A 6,011-nucleotide genomic window follows, 5' to 3' on the forward strand; every position below is an offset into this window, starting at 1 on the left:
ACAATGCCTAGTTGCAGATCTGATGCGCTCAGCTAAAATAAATGGTCAGGTAATGAAGACTAGACCAGCATTATTCAAGGCAGCTCAGACCAGTTGCTAAACCGTGAGAAAACTACACAGGCCACACATCATGGCTCTGATACCATGTTAAACACACATGGACAGCAAGAGAGATATAAAGATAAAACATGCAATACAATTTTTATTGACAAATGATTTACATTTATAGTACATTATGTGACTCTTGGGATTCAGATCCCAAGGTCTCTTGGACTGCTTTGGTCTATTCAGCTTCCACACTAACCCATTTAGGATTAGGTGTCCAACAATAATCACCTCTAAAACCATTTTGAATAAATAAATTAATGCCTAGTCAGGGGTAAAGGTACATTCACATGCAAGACAGTCAACCCTAGGTCTGACATGGCATCCACCACCCACGTAGCCACAGCTTACTCTGAGTGATGTCTGACATGGCATCCATTACTTCAAAACGGGAAATCTGGATTCAGTGTGTTATTAACTCATTAATGTGCAGGGTGTATATCAATGTCATCCGGTATATAAAAGGAAAGCGTGATTTATTAGTGTGAAGAATATATATGTTTATTGTTTGGATAATGTATTTGCTTAAATTTAAGTTACACATTATAATTTTTATTTAATAATGAAGTTATTTAGTCTTGGAATTGCTTGGACAGTGAAAAGTGGTCGGAATCCAGGCAAAAAAAATTCATTTTTTTTTTTTGTAAAGGCAGTGTTGAATCATGTTTTTGATTATCAAAAACCTCTGGGACACCTAACATTTTGAAATTTAACAACTGTAACTTGGATTTACAAAAATTTCTGCCTGATTTTCTCAAAATATGACAGAAATTTCAATGACTTTCAAGGCAAGAAAAACAATCTGGTTAGACTTCTAACTCCCGACTATATCATAGTAAATATCTGTAACCATGGCCAAAGAATTAATATCACAACAAATATTGGTTTCCATCTGCCAGGGTATCAAGTTGTGAGAATTAATATCACAGTAACTATGCTTCCATGTGAACTGAGTCAATTACTTTTGCAAGTGAATCTGCTCACTTATCATTCTTTGTGAGATATAGCCTTCCAATGCTTGAGGCCCTTCTTCCTCTTGCATCTTTGCTATTAGTGTTGTTTCCACCCAAATTATCTTTGTTAATTTCCGGATTGGAACATCCGACATCCATAGATAAGAGTTATGAGGTGTTAATTTAGCTACTCACATCAAACATCCATTGATAAGAGTTATTAGGAATTACCACAATTTTCAATGAATTTGTAATATGCTATCCACTTTTAATTTATTAATTTTTTTTTTTTTTTTTTCACTTAACAATCAATGATTCACGGATGTGTAACTATAACTGGATCGTAAGCTAGTGATATTGTATCAATGGATGGATAATTATTTACAAAAACAACAACCACATATTATAATTTTCATTTATCATAATTTTTTTTTTTTTTTAAATTAAAATAAAATATTAGAATTTTCATTTATCATTAATTTTTTTTGTGGAATAAAATGAAATATTAGAATTTTCATTTATCGCTAATGCTTTGTTGTGATATCAAAATGAATTGCTATGATTTTATGCCTTTTTCCCTTTAGAAAATTAAGGTGTAATTAAAAGAAAAGAGCAAATCAAAATTGTTATATCTCGGTCATTCATATTTCATTATTATAATTAATGAGTAAGTCCATTTTAGTTAAAATAAATTAGATACTTATTAATTTCTAGAATTATAATTTTTTATTATTAAAATATAATTTTAAATATATAAATAAATTTATTAAAATATTTAAATTATATAAACATCAATTTTAAATTAATATTTTAATTAAATTTTCAAGCAATTTTAAAAAAAATTAATTAAAAAAATAAATTAAATTAAATTTCTTATTATTATTAAAAATTACACCATCCATTTCATTTAAAAAAAAAAACACAAAAATTACATCACCAAAATTATAATACATCAAAAGTTGCATCACCGCAAAGGAATTGCGTCACCAAATTCTGAACAACAGAGAACAGTTAGTCTTCAAGGTATTTTTTGTATAATGGTAATCCCCTCTAAAACCATTTTGAATAAATAAATATATACCAAGTTAAGGGTAAGGATACATTCAGATGCAAGACAGTCAACCCTAGGTCTGACATGGCATCCACCGCCCACGTAGTCACAGCATACTCTGAGTGATGTCTGACCTGGCATCCTTCACATCAAAGCGGGAAATCCGGATTCACTGTTTTATTGACTCATTAATGTGCAGGGTGTATATCAGTGTCATCCACAGTGTTAAAAGGGAAATTTTTAATTGTATTACTGACTTATTAGTGTGCCGAATATATATGTGTTTACTGTGGGATAATGTATTTGTTTAAATGTAAGGTACACATTATCATTTTTATTTAATAATGGTGTTTGTCTATTAAAGTAAATTGATAAAAAAAAATTAATTTTTATTGCAAAGATAGTGTTTGAATCATGTTTTTATGTTGGAAATGAATTCAGTATCGTCAAGAGTTTTTGGATATTTAAAATTTTTGAAAATTCAATTTTTATTGCAGAGACAGTATTTGAATCATATTTTTGATGTTGAAAATGAATTCAGCATTATCAAGAGCCTCTGTACACCTAAAATTTTGAAATTTAACAACAATAACTTAGATTTACAAAAATCCCCTACTTGATTTTTTCAAAATATAACTGAAATTTCCATAACTTTCAAAGCAAAAAAACTCAAATAACTTTTAAAGAAAAAAAAATCTCAAACCATGGCCGAAGAATATCACAGTAAATATTGGTTTCCATCGGCCAGGGTATCAGGTTGTGAGAATGGGAGGAAGGACGTCCGACTTGTTACCCTTCACAGAAGCGTTTGTACCAGGAAACAAGATATCCTCCTCATCCAAGGACCCGTCCCTCAGAACCCGAAGAGGGAATGGCATAAGATGCCCCGGCAGATCCTCCACGCTCTCCTCTGCAACAAAAGCCTCCCAAGTTTTCTCGCAAATCCTGCGTACGATCCTCACGCATTCAACACTCTCTGGATGAAGATATTCATGCTGCATGCCTCCATTCTTTTGCGCGAAATGCTCGTACCACAGGGACATTCGATATCCGAATATTTGCCCTCGAGCTCGGCGCCCCTGCTCGTTGATGTGCTGTGGCTGGTAACATCCTTGGGATATTTCGGTGTCCCTGGCTCCGTCCATGGATCGCTGGTTTAGATTGGCCGACCCTATGATAATATATTCATCATCCACTGCATTACACAAAAGAAAATATGAACATTTTACATGAGGATCATCAAATTTCGGAGTTCGGAGAAAGAGGCCAGATAAATTTGAAATTCTAGAGGTGAGTATCCGTACCTATCATGAACTTGGCATGGACATAGATCATGGTTCTCCTGTGTATCTGGGCGTCCCAGTAATCGCTCCCCTCTTCCGGCCTTTGAGGAGCTTCATACTCGCCCGGTAGCTTCACCTCCCTGTTCCCCAGGCAGAAGAAATTCAAATAATCAGTCGGGTGGAACTCCTGGTCCAGGCCCTCCTCTCTGAGCGCTTCTCCGATCATCTTATACATCATGCGCAGAGTGTTCCTGAACCAGTGCAGGATGGCCTGCACAGTACCGCCCTCGGGTATCCCCTCCGGCCACATCGGCGTCACTACATACACAGCGAATCGCTCCCGGGCCCTGATCTTGCTTACCAATTTCAGCGCAATTTCAATCGGAATGAGATGCAGGCATCCGGAATCCTGGTCGCGGTCCCACGAAGCGCAGCTGCCGAAGAAATACTGGTTTTCTATGTAAATGAAGTCCCTTGCTCGGCGGATGGCTTCGATATAGGCGCACTGGATGCTCTTGTCTATAATCTGGTCTTTCACGGTCACAAGCCCCAGCTCGGACGCTTTGGAGGGATTTGCAGGGAATCCGACCACGGAAGAATCGTCTATGGACCTGAAGATTTGAACATTCCAGGCCTCTGGGCCTTCAAAATGTTCACAGGGCGACTGGAAACATGATAAATCCCCGAGATCTAGGAGAAGGTTCGGATCGGCCTGCTTCATCCACCGCTGAGAGAAATTGGTGATGACATCGTAGGCAGCCAGGCCCTGAATCTTAGAATGGGCATCGTGCCATGGCTCTCTGGGACCTCCATGGCGAAGATCCGTGTCCTTGTAATTGTTCTGATGAAAATCATCCCGGTACAGAGTGTTCAGAGATCTAAACAGGGGATGTATCTCATTATCATACCTTCCATCGCTCAGATCAATTCCTCCCACGAAGCTCACGACCTGGCGATTCTCAGAGCCTTGGATTTGGGCATCCAAGCTCACAGTCTTCTGGTGGTGGGTAAACTCCACTTCAAACTCCATACTCTGGATTGCACTTAACGAACGCTCAGCATGTCTGGGGCACAGAAAGCAGTAGACATTGGTCCCTTTGAAATATTCGAAAGTTTCGTACCAGTGGGTCTTCATGAGTCCCTGGTTTCTGAGAATTTCCACGGCCGTCCTATCCTCCCAGATGAGGATCAAGACTCTAACTCCCTGGTCCGCTTTCTTCTTTAAAAGCTCACCCAACATCACGCCTTCTGCACCAGGGATCATTCTTTTCTCGTCCCTCACAAGCCTAATCTCGGTATTTACAGACCATCCAGCAATGTATATAAAGTGCTCTGCTCCATCAATGTACTGGTACAATTCCTCCCATAGTCTGGGAGGCCTGTATAAGGCTCTTTCTTCCCCATGTCCCAATTCGATCCTGGGACTGTATTGCTCTGATAAGTGCGAGTTTTGATACAAATCAACTCTGCATCCATTCCTCTGCTTGAAATACACATGCTGAACTCCAGGGAAGTCCCGATTTCGAATCCCGGTACCCCAATATTGATCGTCTGAGACGCGTGTGAACTGGAGGCGGACATGGATCTGAGCCTTTTTCAGTTTCTCAGAGAAATCTTCAGTATACAAATCAAACCATCCCTCGATGACTTTGCCACTAAGGATTTCTAAGATTGGGATTTCGGTTCTTCCCGCCTTTTCTACGGAGACTCCCAATTCTTTCTCAATGCTGATCACCAGAGAAGGCGATGTATATGCGCAGTGTATGTGAAAAGTCTCGTTCCAGATTACGTTCGCAGGTTCATGAGGCAGAACTCTGGTTCTTGCAATTCTAGCAACACCAATATCTATGGTGGCATATAGTCCGCTGTGCTCTTCTGGATGGAGAAGGCCCTCAACGTTGTCGCCCACCTGCTCAAGAAAAGATCATTAACCCTATGAATTCATACCCAAAAAATCAAACAGGGGCTCGGCAGGGCATCCAACAGGATCAAATACTGAAAGGAGGTTCATATCCTTACCTTTCCCAGCAACGTAGATAAACCTCCAAGATGCAGGAATCTCGCTTGAAATATAGTAGATACCAGGCTACCGTGGACTACATGGTACGCATTAGGGATATTTTGTTTTTGAAATATGTGAATTGTGAATTGGATAATGCAATGATGGTGGAACTGTACAATTATCACAAGAGCTCGGGAAATTTGAAAACAGCAGATGGAATTTGAAAACAGAGCAAGAGCACATATTTAACTAAAAACATTTCCACTTTTACCGAGTCACAAATATGATATATCGCACTTACCAATTATTAAATATATTCTTATTATTATAATAACATTAAATAATTATTTAATTCTTTTATAAAATTTTAATAATACAAATTCATTTTAAAATCTCAAAACAGTCACCAGGAATATATATAATGGCGGGAGGTTGGCCAATAGTAACCTACATCTTAAAAAGATAATAAAATTTGTTGTTTCCTCCACCTGCTTCTTCTCAATACATTGTTTAATCTTAATAAATCGTAATAATTTTATATCGATTCCGGGGCATCGAAGATAACCATCCCGCATTTGTTTATAAGGCAGCCACATAGATACCACTTATTACTTGGA

General features: G+C 38.0%; 1 pseudogene across 1 annotated transcript; it reads right to left on the reverse strand.

Moving 5' to 3' along the window:
- Positions 1-2,726: 2,726 nt before the first annotated feature.
- LOC149189599 (phospholipase D alpha 1 pseudogene) lies at positions 2,727-5,636 on the reverse strand (annotated as a pseudogene). The gene is made up of 3 exons (XR_016255602.1): positions 5,412-5,636; positions 3,414-5,301; positions 2,727-3,304 (listed from the first exon to the last, which is right to left on the reverse strand). The product of XR_016255602.1 is annotated as a phospholipase D alpha 1 pseudogene (transcript).
- Between the last annotated feature and the right edge of the window lie 375 nt (positions 5,637-6,011).

The sequence above is a fragment of the Pinus tabuliformis genome, chromosome 3_1, assembly GCF_031772625.1.
Source record: "Pinus tabuliformis cultivar Carrire ecotype Pingquan chromosome 3_1, CPIR1, whole genome shotgun sequence".
Lineage (NCBI taxonomy): Eukaryota > Viridiplantae > Streptophyta > Pinopsida > Pinales > Pinaceae > Pinus > Pinus tabuliformis.